Source organism: Stigmatopora argus, chromosome 1 (genome assembly GCF_051989625.1).
Source record: "Stigmatopora argus isolate UIUO_Sarg chromosome 1, RoL_Sarg_1.0, whole genome shotgun sequence".
Classification (NCBI taxonomy): domain Eukaryota; kingdom Metazoa; phylum Chordata; class Actinopteri; order Syngnathiformes; family Syngnathidae; genus Stigmatopora; species Stigmatopora argus.
Window position 1 is genome coordinate 28,414,695 of NC_135387.1, and position 13,375 is coordinate 28,428,069.

Sequence of the window (13,375 nt, forward strand, 5' to 3'; positions counted from 1 at the left end):
TTCCACGAATAATAAACTAATTCATATTCGCAACTGGAAGTTGAAAAGAGCCACCTGATTGGACGTCGATCATCGTCAGTGCGACCGAAAGAAGTAATTGCAGATTTAATGATCTTTAAAGTTAAATACAACTGAACTATACCAGTGCAGTGATTTTTTTAAATACCACTAGGTGGAGTTCTGTACATTAATATTGAGACTTTGGTAACAACTAAAATTGGACATCAGAGAAATTTAACATTATTTGAATAATGGAGCACTTTCAAATAAATCTGGTGGTGGAATGTCACAAATGACGTCAGCATAAATGCGCTGACATTTAAAAGAAGAAGAAGAAAGCAAAGCATTTTGCAAATGCCCGTCAAATTAAAAAAACGAGAGAAAAAATAACAATTTAGCTTTTAGAGTTAGAAATCATAAATGGTTTACAGTTTGACACTTTTTTGCCTCGAAATTCCATTTTATCGTCTTTATTCTCTGTTTTTTTAACCCTGGAGTTTTTTAGCATGCATGTTTTTGGCATGTGGGGGCGGAAACCGGAGTACCCGGAGAAAACATACGCAAGACAAGAGAGCATGCAAACTCTACACAGTGAGGACCCACCTGGGATCAAACCCTCGACCCGAGAACTGCGAGGCCGACGCGCTAACCACTGGGGTGCCTAGTCCAAAACAAGCTAGCTCATTTCTAAACAAGAAGGGCATTTGACTTAGGAGGATGTATTGTAATTGTACGTGTCATTTGTGTCATTGTTGTCATTACGTACCTGGCAACTTTTAAGTTTTTCCTGTATTTTATGCGTTTTTTTTTCATCGTTGCAAATTGTGTTCGCCGTATGACAACTTTTGTACGGGATTTTTTAAAAGTACGTTTAAAATGTTTTTTGTAAAACAGATCTCGTTTTACAAAAACGTTTTTTGTAAAACTGATATCATTTTTACAAAAAAACGTTTTTTGTAAAACTGATCTCGTTTTACAAAATTTTTTTTTTTCAAAAAAACAATCTAATTTTTTACAAAAAAAATGTTTTTTTGGAAAACCGATCTCATTTTTACAAAAAAACAAAGTTTTTTTGTAAAACTAATCTCGTTTTTAAAAAAAAACCTCTAATTTTTACAAAAAACGCTTTTGTAAAAATTTGAGGTTTTTTTTTACAAAAAAAACATTTTTTGGGTAAAAATTAGATGGGTTTTACAAAAACTGTTTTTTTGTAAAACCGATCTCATTTTTACAAAAAAATGTTTTTGTAAAACTGATATCGTTTTACAAAAAACGTTTTTTATAAAACCGATCTCATTTTTACAAAAAAAACGTTTTTTGTAAAACCGATCTCATTTTTACAAAAAAAAGTTTTTTGTAAAACCGATCTCATTTTACCTATTTCGGCACTAATCCGTTTCATCTCAGTCACTGGTAGCTGACCAAAATGTAGTCGTCGACTGCTGATATTATCATCCTTTAAGCATGATATCCGCTTTTTCACTATATAAATATAGCGTGTCAGCAAGCAATGTACCCAGACACTCAAGATATCAGCGTCATACAGCGACATTAACAGAATCTTGAATTTACTGCATACTAATTGGGCACCCTGTCCACTTTGGAGAAAATTTTAGACTTTTAAGTGTGCCCTATGTGAGTAAATTTGTGCCGCATTGCATTTGTACGTTTTTTAATCACTTAATAAGGGAATTTCAATCATTAATAAAGGGAGCAATTAACCGAGGTTGACATATTGTCAGTGTCCTTTTGCACTTTGGCTATGAGGTAAAAGATAAGGAAGCAGTAATCCAGGAAATTAAAAAACCAAAAAAACAATGTTACGTCCTACACTATTACCTGACTTACTGACCCAGTTATGTACTGTTATCCCATTCCGTCACGCCTCATTGAAAAAAATCCAACGGCCCTGCGGTAAATATATTCGGTTTGTTGACAGTTGTTGACGACGCCGACGACAAAGACTAAATCCGCCGCGACGTGTGTGGCCTCCGCACGCTCGGCACGGCCGCGGCGTTCCTTCAGATGTGCGTTGCCGCGGCGCTCCCGCATTTTCGAGCGCGGCTGAGGAAATCGGTGTGAGGCCCGCATTCATCCAAGTAATGGTCCAGTCATGTGTGAGAGCAAGCAGGCCAACTCTCGGCCTGACTATTTGCTTTTCCAGCTGTTTCCAAGACTCAAGGAGAGAGAGTGTGTGTGTTTGTTTGCGGGATTGTGCGCAGGGGGGGGATTGACTCGAGCTCTGGAGAGAGCCACGAAGACTGTGTCACAGAGAAGCCGTTTGTGCTGGCTTTAAAGCCGGCTTGTCGACTATTCCTATTATATTCCATTTCAGTGGCGGGCCGTCAGGGCCTTCAAGGCCTTCTCTGCTGGCCTAAGAAATATCTGAATCATTTATTATATTTTGTCCATCAATACTTATTAAATAATTCCAAATTGTCTGTTAGCTTCCTTTCATTGCTTTTCCCCCTGGTTGCACTGCTTCCAGATGTGTGTTTTCATATTGAAGCATTTAACCAATCACATTTCAGCCATTATTTGTTGCCAGGGTCAGAAATCTGCCTCAAGGCCTTCACAATCAGTTCTGCGGGCTCTGCTGCATTAAACAAGCGTCGATAAGACTGTTGCTTTAACCAATCAGATTTGGAGTTGGTAACACCACAACGCCTTGTCGCAGGCGTAGGGATACGTCATTGCCTTCTCGCAGGCGTAGGGATACATCATCGCTTTCACCATCTATGATTGGGTAGTAATTAGCCAGAGCTACCAAACTGTATTTGGAGAGAGCTGCCCAAGCAAATATATTGTCGTGTTGATTTAAAGCCATTTTCAAGATGAACTATGCCAGAAATAGGACAGGACAGGCTCGACTTTCAGCATTAGCTTCGATGGCGATAGAAAAGAAGGAAGGAAGAAAGGAGGATGGATATTGTGTACAGTTAAAAAGGATTTTTGGTGAGTATGGCTATATTCCTAAATAATATTTCAATTGTGGGCCCGGTTCTGATATCTGAAAAGCTCCGTGTTGGTATTTAAGCTCCTGTGTTTGTATTTAATCACTAAATGCTGCTAGGAAGTGGATTTTACCCCATTTTAGTGCAATTTTTGCCGTTTCGCCATTGACGTCCATCGCTGTCTTTTCCCGGGACAATCACCCCCCTGGCCCGGTTGTAATGTCTGAAAAGCACTAATATTTGTATTTAATCATTAAATGCTGCTAGGAAGTGGATTTTACCCCATTTTTGTGCATTGATTATTTTTATGTGTTGCAGCTGTAGCTGCAGTAGAGGTTTTATAGCCATAAAATAGTTTTTGAGGGTTGGATTGATTCGTTGAAGGCGCTACGAGAAAATGCGAGGACCGCCAATGTTCGATTTTATTTACACAGTGGAAAAGACATTTACACATGCCTGGGATGAGAGACGATATGTGTGGGTGTGCGCATGCTCCCCGCACAAACCCGCCCATATCCCAGGCTGCCCCTCATATAGACTGATCCTCCTCTCAGACACAAAGCCACAAGGGATGGCCTAGATTCCAGCACATGAGCACGCAGGCCCCGAAGACACATCACGCAACCCAACACTTGACGGGGTCAATGTATAGCGTACAGTAACGTAGGACGGTTCGGTGGAGGTGTGATTAGCGCGCCGGCTTCACGGTTCTGAGGTCGAGGGCTCGATCCTGGTGGGGTCCTCCTGGTGGGGTCCTCCTGTGTTGAGTTAGCGTGGTTTCCCCGGGCTTGTGGGAGTTTTATCCGGGTACTCTGGTTTTCTCCTATGTTCCAAAAACAAGCATGCTAGGATAATTTAGCACTCTAAATTGTTCCTAGCTATGAGTGATTGGTTGTTTGTTTCATTATGGCCTGCGATTGGCTGCCCGCTGATTGGATTGGAATGGATAACTTTATTCATCCCGTATTTGGGAAATTTTGTTGTCACAGTAGCAAGAGGGTGAGGATGCAGAAATAGGAAAGGCATTTTAGACATAAATAGATAGGTAATAAGTAAGTTAATAAATAAATACATGAATAAATATATAAATAAATAAGCGTGTTGCTGAAATACATATACACACACATACGTGTACATACACATATATTTACATACATACACATACATATATAAGCACATGTATATATATATATACATACACAAAGATGTACATGCATGCATACGGTAGGTCTTAACACTCAGCCATTTGTTTTGTTAAAGAGCCTGACAGCTGATGGGAGGAAGGATCTGCGGAAGCACTCCTTCCTGCAATGAGGGTGCCGCAGTCTATTGCTGAAAGAGCTTCGGAGGGAACTCCACAGATTCAGGGGGTCCCACACCTTTTGCACAAAAGTCAGCGGGGATAAGCTCCAGCACCCCCGCGACCAATGTTCCCTCTAATTTTTTGTTTGTCTGGGCAGAAAGACAACCTCCCTGAGCACACTGAGTACCGGTGTGAGCAACATCATCATTGCTCGCTATGGGCACACACCAGTATCACACCTGCCATAAGCAGGTGCATGTCTACTACTCATAAATGATTTAGTAATAATGTAATGATTAATATATATGAATGGGCGGCCCGGCGGATGAGTGGTTCGCGTGTCGGCCTCACAGCTAAAAAAAAATAAAAAATTAAAAAATACATTAAAAAAATATTGGGATTTTATTTTGTGCGCTCCATATGATTTGCTGTGCGCAGAAAAGACGAGAGTAGTGCGCAATTGCGCACGCGCGCATCTTAGGGAACATTGCCCGCGACCCTTGTGAGGATAAGCGGTACAGAAAATGAATGATTGAATAATTTGGTGAATCTTAAGGCCCCAATGTACGTCTACTCTGTTTTTGCAAGCTAGGCTAGGTAATTGACCACTCTAAATTGCACCTAGTTATGATTGGATGTCCGTCTCCTCGTGCCCTGTGATTGGCTGATCACCGATTTAGGGGGTTTATATCTATATATATACATATATATATATATATATATATATATATATATATATATATGTATATATATATATATATATATATATATATATATATATATATGTATATGATAAATTATAATTATTCATTCATTCATTCATTTTCTGAACTGCTTTATCCTCACTAGGGTTGCACGGGGTGCTGGAGCCTATCCCAGCTGGTGGCCAGCTGATGGCAGGACACAAAGAGACAAAGGACAACAAATCATATATAGGGGTAATGTAGAGTGTCCAACCAGCCTAGTATGCATGTTTTTGGAATGTGGGAGGGAACCAGGGCACCCGTAGAAAACCGAAAACCCACACAGGCCCAGAGAGAACATGCAAACTCCACACAGGTGGACAGACTTGGATTTGAACCCAGGACCCCAGAGCTGTGAGGCTGGCGTGCGAACGATATCATGCTGCCGGGCCGCTCCTAGTTCTAATTATAAAAGATTTATGTGATATAAAACATTATATCATCAAGACAGTAACCTTTGATATAGTGTAGTGTGTCCAACATGATCAAAAAAAGTATTGGGATGGCAGGTTTTAATGCTTTTTCTTTTTTTTCTAATGACCAAAAATAACTGTTCAAAGTAGTCCATTTTTAATATAAAAAACGAATGTAAAGCCGCTTTGAAGTCATTGTGTTTTGGGATCTTTTTGTTTTAAATCGTTTCTGCAGAACAGGCTGAACGTGACGTCACGACACACCCCTATACGGCACGGAGACAGCTGGCTAGGCAACCAAGATTGACCACTCCCTCGACCAATGGGAGAAGAGTTGGTTCTGGAGTGAAGCGCCGTGATTGGACGCCTGCAGATTATAGATATGTATAGATATGTCGTCTGGCGCTGCACAGTGGGCGGGACAGTAAAGAAGCGCTGGTGCAGGCACATTACGTACCACTAGACTGGACTAATGCGCCCCTTCGGATTGACAAATGTAAGTTATTTCACACTTTAAAACGTCCTTTACGCCGTCCGGTAAAATGGGGTTCGTCCACGCTAAGATCGCATTGACGTTTACTTCTTTTCTCCTCTTCGGCTGTTTTTCACAAGTCGATTTCGGGCCAGGGAAAAGTGTGCTAGCTGTTGTTGTTGCTGCCCCTCTCGCAGCGGGCTGCTATATTTTGACACGCCGCCGCTTGCGGAGACAATACACGCAGTCAGACAACGTGTTTTTTTTCCCATTGTCGAATGGTCATTGAACTACATCGCTCCACCGAAACACCCAAAATCGCGATTATCGCGGACGATTGTTTAGGGCTAGCCCCCTTCACGTCGCGTGCGTGCCGCCGAAATGCGTAAAAAAATAAAATTTAAAAAAATCCATGCGCTTTTAGAGCACCACGGTGTGTTTTTGACCAAAAATGGTTCACTTTAAAATACTAAAAACGCGTTTTAGTTAACGGTACAAGCCTTCTTTTGAGTCCGTCCACTATACGCCGCATGATTGGATGTCAAAGGTGAAGCATTCAACTTCTATGGATGCGTTCACGTGTTGTGGTTTTTTTTACGTTTCCGCGTGTGACGTTTTTGTTTTTTTGGCATTCGTGTCAGAATCCCGGACCCCCCCTCCCCTCAAACCTACCCCGACCACCACGACTCCGTTACTCTGTGTGATTCACACCCCCTTTTTTTCTTCTCTGTTCGCAGTTTGGTTTTATCCCCAGGAAAAGTTTTTCAGGCAGAATTCCTTAAACCATCGCTTTCATCTGGCTCGGAAAATTTGGCCACCACAACATTTTTGCCCCTTCCTCCTCCTCCTCCTCCTCCTCCTCTTCCTCCACCAGTGAGTGTACACACACAGTGAACGTGGATATGCCACATCAGGTAAGAGACTTTCATACCCATGCCGGCCTTCCACTTCCACAATCCCACCAGCATCACCAACCTCCCTGTTTTGTTCTGTTTCCACCCCGAAGGGAGAGCCACACGTGATATTTCGCATTGCAGATACACACTCGCGCGCTGTGATGTTTTGTGTGTGTGCGTCTGGTGGTTTTGTTGTATCGCTTCCCTCCACATTCCACACGTGTGTGTTTGTGCGCCGATGTGGGAATCGCTGCGAATGGGAAACAATAATAACCGGTTACGTGGCCGCCGTTGCGACTCGAAGAGTGAGGAAAATGAGGGTGTTATGGTTTGTGGATGTCCAATTATTTGAACTGGGAGGGATGGCAGTTATAGGTTTTTTCATTCGCTGATAAACCTTTCTAGTTCAAATGGAGTGGATGTCTACTTGTGACAAATTGATGTGGATTGTGGACGAATGGGAGAGTGATGGACGTGTGTTGTCGTCATTGGCACTGGAAGAGTTCATTTGGGGGGAGGAGCTTAGCAATGATGAATTTTGTACTCAAGTGGTTACGTTTAAATGGAAAAAAAAATCTTATGATCTGTAATTGGATTAAAATCATGATGTGTTGATGTTTTTTTTTGTTCTGATGAAAATGTTGATTGAAAAATCAAATGTACTAGAGATTGTATTAAGAATTTCTTGGGACCGCTGTGTCATCAAAATGTTGCTCCGCCCCTTTCTACTTCACTTTACCGCTATTTCGCCCATTTTTTTTGTATTTCAAACCATTTTAGGATTTTTTTTAACATCGCCAGTAATGTATTTGCTTCTGTTCCAAACCAGTTCAGTCTGCTGGTGAACACTTTTTTTTTCTAAATTTTAGGATGTATATATATATTTTTTCCATAAACTACCACTCTTATTGGCCAATTTTTTTTTAAATGAGCTTTAAGTCAATTGAATTGAATTGAATTCTTTTATTGCCATTATGCAAGTATAATTAAATTGAAAGCTTCACTACAAAGTGCACAAATAACAACAACAAACAAAGAAACAGACAAATATGTAATCAATAAATAATAAATAAATTAGTTTTTTTAACCCGAATTAATTTCTCGATGTAAACGTAGCCAGTGAACGTTAGTGAATTGCTAACTACCCATTTGTAGGAATTTTATTCTCTGCATAAATGTTTTGCTCTAAAGATATATATATATTTTGTAATCTGGAGGAGCATGAAAATTTACTTTATTAAATATTGTAATATTTGTTGCACTAATACATCCCTTCCCAAATTTTGTTTGGTTGAAATTTGCTTTTTTTTCCTTGGCCAATATCAATAAATTGTATTTTTTGTTGAAATTGCTTTGAGAACAACTAAGAAATTTTCCAATAAATGCTCAAACCTGGAATGATTTTTCAAAAAATCATTTTTTAAATTTTTTTTTAATAGATACCATCCTTTTACACAAGCCTGAATAGCTTTATATTATAATATATTATATAAATACGTTTTCATTTACATATGAGGAGACACTTGGCCTATTTGTGCATATTTAATTTGTATTTCCGGTAAACTGGCGACGCACATTTGACCCATAAATAGGCGGAGCCTGCTCCCTTGTTGCCTAGACTACCTTTCTCATCCGATTGGCTGCTGAGGAAGGTACGTGTATTTGATTGACAGGTTCATTTCAGTGGATACGCACACAGTTGTGTAAGTAGGAGGCAGGCTGGATTTATTTTACGATATTTTTAGGTTTATTTTATATGCTTGGCTTGACTTTTTAACACTACATTTCTCTGCGGTGTGTGAAATTTACAAGACCTTTTTTTATCACTTTACAGGGTCTTAAAGAGAAGTAATGTGGCAATGCTATTCCACTAGTGTGACAGTACAAAAACACGGTTTTACTGCTTTGAAATAGTCTTTGAAATTGTCTTTTTTTTAAATTTGTTTATTCCAGTAGTTATTTTTCTTTTCTTTTTATGACCTTTTAATCAATTAGCATTTTTTTACAGCTGTTATTGACCTTCTGATAAAATAAAATAAAAAGTATTGTTAATTGACATTGTTTTTGGTGCCGCTTTTTTATTCCGATATTTCATCAGCTGTAAATTGAAATGTCGTTAACTAATTCATTAGTAGACATGTGTCAAAGTGGCGGCCCGGGGGCCAAATCTGGCCCGCCGAATCATTTTGTGTGGCCCGGTAAAGTAAATCATGAGTGCCGACTTTCTGTTTTAGGATCAAATTAAAATGAAGAGAATAGATATATATTCAATTTCCTGATTTCCCCCCTTTTAAATCAATAATTGTAATTTTTTAATCCATTTTTTTCTGTTTTTAGTTCAAAAATCATTTTGTAAAACCTAAAAATATAAAAAAGCTAAAATAAACATTGTTTTAGATCAATAAAAACTGAATAATCAGGGCTTTTAATCAATTTAAAAAAAAAAAATCTAAATATTATTTCTAAAATGGTCCGGCCCACATGAAATCGAATTGACGTTAAAGTGGCCCCGAACCAACCTGAGTCTGACACGCCTGCATTATTAGGTTGAATTATCTTTAGAAACATTAAAAAAAACCATAAAACAATTCTGCTGCAATCCAACTTGACTTTGTTTTTTTGCTAATAGGAAAAATAATGACTAAATTAATATCACAGGTGTCAAAGTTAAGGCTTGGGGCCCAGATTTGGCCCGCCACGTCATTTTGTGTGGCCTGCGAATATACCGTATTTTCCGCACTATAAGGCGCATTGGCTTGTAAAATGCAGTAGTAGTAGTTAAAGATTGTTTTATACATCCAATAAATGGAGCTGTAGTTGTTCGTTGTGTAATGCATCAACTACTGTTTTTTTCTTGCATATAGGCCGTATTTGTCGCAAAAAAATGATGACTGAACCAAGAGTACGGCTTATATGCGCATAAATTAAACTTGACATGCACGAAACTGCAAGGTGACAAAGATAAAACATCCTAACACAAAATAATGCGTCCGATAAGGTCATTCATTTCAAAATAGAGGAACGATAAATGGATAAAATGCTTAACAAAATTTATTTTGACGTCTATGAATGAAATTCAAGAACAAAATAAACAGTATCTTTCATAAAATGTGAAAAAACTCACCGCCATTGCTCATTGGATTATGCGGCACACTTGGCTTTTGTGAAAATGAAGTCTTTGACTTGAGCCTTATAGTGCGTAAAATACGGTATTTTACGTGCATCGAATTCAAATCGTCCTCAATGAAAGATTGAGGAAAATACATAAAAATCAGAGAGTTACTATTGTTTTTCAGTTTACTATAATCTTTTTTTTCAAGAATGTCTTTAAATAAAAAAAACCCACTTATTTTTTCATCCATTTAGCAATCGATTGTATCATTATTAAATAACTAATAAACGTACAGTCTTTTATCTGCCTTCATTTTATTCAACTGCTTTCAAATTCCCCGCCAATGGACAAAAAGAAAATTCTAGTTGGGTATTTTCTGACGTTACAGGAGGTGCGAACAGTGACACGTTTGCACATTAGAGCGCATTTGCATTACAATTAGTTTCAGCACTTAAACAATGACACGGCGCTCGGCTTGTTAGCGCTCCGCGGAGCGTGGAAAGCCAAATTGGTTCACAGTAAGTTCACTATTGAACCAGAACTGAACTGGCTCCGAACACTGGCTCGGACTGTTGCCAAGGTTGTTGGAATGGAAAGATTCATGTTGCTCAGGAGCTCTGGGCTTTGCGGACTTCCAGGCAGGTTGTAAAAACCATGGATAGCCGTGATATTTAACATCATTGCCAGTAGTGTGTTGTGCACATGTGCACAAAATCAGAAGAGTGTGATTGGATTGCAGTGATGTTGTCATACGTTTTTTTTTTTAATCATTTCAAATTGTGTACGCTGTATAACAACTTTTGTACAGGATATTTTTAAGTACAGTGGTACCTTGACATACGATCTTAATCCGTTCTGGTACTGAGTTCGTATGTCGAGCTTTTCGTAACTCGAGCGGACATTTCCCATTGAAATGAATGGAAAACAAATTAATTCGTTCCAACCCTCTGAAAAAACACCAAAAACAGGATATTGGATTGGAAAAAAATGTTTTATTTCTTCTAATTTGCCATATATTGAAAAAGTAATACATAACGAGTGGTTTAATAGTACTAAAATGTGTTTAATATAACTAAAATTGGGCGGATTTCGCGGAGGTTACAGAGAGGAACAGAAAGAGAGGGGTATCTTTCGACGATAACGCACTCTTAACGGAACAAACAAATGTAAATTAACTTGGATTAATATATACAGACAGTCAAACATACATTTAATGTAACTTTACACAAAACTGAATTCTAATTATTTATTTTTTTACCTTCGTTCTGGGCGGTTTAGCTGTTTGCCACGCCTCCACCCTCACGTTCGCTATCGATGGGCTGTTTGCTGTTGTATTCCCTTCAAAATATTCCGAAAATGATGCGCACAGATGTCCTCACAATAGGATAACGCACGGCCACTTGCCAACGAGAAGTAGTCTTGAATGAGCGATCGCGGGAGCTAACAGGCTAAGGAAGGAATAACAGCCTACCCGCGTATTGATTGTGGATAATGAAGTTTTATTCTGAGAAAGGGTGCCATTGGCTATCGGTGTTGTGTGCACGAGTATACTTCATTACCCAGAAAGCCCTCTTTTTGCCCGCGGATGAGCGTTGTGCGTTTCCTGGTCGATGCGTAGGAGAAACTCGTCTGAATAAATCGTTCAGTGCTCGTAGATATCTGTTATACACGAAAGTTGAGTAAGTATGTGCCACGTTGCAATTGTACGGTTTATTATCGCTTAATAGGGGGAATTGCAATCATTAATAAGATGAGCGATTGCCCGAGGTTGACAGGTATGTGTTGTGTTAATGATTTTCTTAAGAGACAGTAACCTGTTTAATGACAGCATAGTCATTCTGTAACTTTAATGTTTGAGCATTGGATTTATAAACAATGTTTTTTTAAATATCTGTAATATATGCAAATGAGTAGTACAGGTATTTGGATATAATGAGGGTGCAATGATGATCCAATTTCCATTTTAAATTAACGCAAGGCAAATTATGAGCTATTTAAATGAGGTAAATGAGTAAATTACTTCATTACTTGGTTTATTTATTTTCAATCACGTTATTTCAAAACACTTTCAATGCAATACAGAGGCTCCCCTACTTACGAACGAGTTAGGTTCCGAGCGATTGTTCATAAGTTGAATTTGTTTGTAAGTTGATTCAGTGCTATATTTTGTATTATAATTTATGTTTAAGGCCTATATAAGTATATTGAAGGTTTATAAGTGTATTTGTATGTTTAAGGCTTGTATAAGTAAAACGCATTGGTTTGTACTGAAATAAACATTTAATAAAATAGAGAGAATATGTACAGTACTGTATAGAGAGAGAGAAAGAGATTTACTAGAAACTGGCCGAAAGAAGCGATCTAACGACGATTGCACAGTTTTCTTCTTTTTTTCATCATAAATGATGCGGTAGCACTGTATGGCATCATTCAATTGATTTGCAAACTTTGTGCAACGTTCAATATTTGGGTCCTGCTGCTCGATCTTTCTGTTTATAAATGGTACTGACGGTCGAACGATTCAAGTTGTATGCCCGTGAAACGCTCACCCCTCTCACGCGCATCAAGCTTCGTTATTATTGCCACTCGTTTCAAATGAAATGGCTTGCCTCTTCCTTGCAACTCCCTTAATAGAAGCCTTTCGCTTTTTACCAACCATATTCAATATGACATGTTCGTATGTACCGTTGTTCGTAAGTTGAATGTTCGTAAGTAGGGGAGCGTCTGTATATACAACTCTTAACTTATGTTGCAAATATCCCCAGAAATCCTGGTGAAAGGATTGATTGTGTCTTTGTCAGCCAGTTTGAAAGGATGAGTAGTTGTGGAAATTAATTAATGCTTGAGCCTTTTGGGGATTGTGGAAATTATCATTCTTTGGAAGCTCTGAATGGAATTAATTGGCTTTGAAAGACTTGCTGCCTGGTGTTTGGTTGCTCAGATTAAAATATAACATTTTTGGGATGGGATTTAGTGTTTTTTAAATTATTATTTTTTGAAATGGTGTATGAAATTTAGTAGCAAGCCATACGCATTGTTTAGCAGACAAGTGCTTGATTTAAACAAGTTCCAGTTTTGGCTCTTGTGTTGTGTAGGTCACCCTACTTTGCAACATGAGCCACAAACTATTTGATTTGATGTTTGCATGTCATGGCCAAGCCCTGGTTAGTCAAAATTGACGCTAATGGTGGTTCCATTGCATTTTCATTAATGTGAACATTACAACATTCATTCACATCCCAATATTGACAGACTTGACCTCTGACAAATACCGTTTTTATTTATATTATTATAATATTTGTCGCTCAAAAAAATGATGACTGAATCAAGGGTACGGCTTATATGCGCATAAATTAGACTTGTTATAAACGAAACTGCAAGGTGACAAAAACCAAACGCCATAACGAAAGACAATGCGGCCGACATGGTCATTTATTTCAATATAGAGAAAAGATAAACAGATAAAACGCTAAACAAAATTT

The 13,375-nt window shown here is 38.5% G+C and overlaps 1 protein-coding gene across 2 annotated transcripts in view; it reads left to right on the forward strand.

Moving 5' to 3' along the window:
• Nucleotides 1-5,836: 5,836 nt before the first annotated feature.
• The window catches only part of LOC144085529 (vitamin D3 receptor A), a 51,740-nt gene continuing 44,201 nt past the window's right edge, over nt 5,837-13,375 (forward strand). For both annotated transcript variants that reach the window (XM_077614893.1, XM_077614902.1), the window contains exons 1-2: nt 5,837-5,909; nt 6,623-6,799. The gene's annotated coding sequence lies outside the window, so the exon portion shown is untranslated. The remainder of the gene's footprint in view (nt 5,910-6,622; nt 6,800-13,375) is intronic.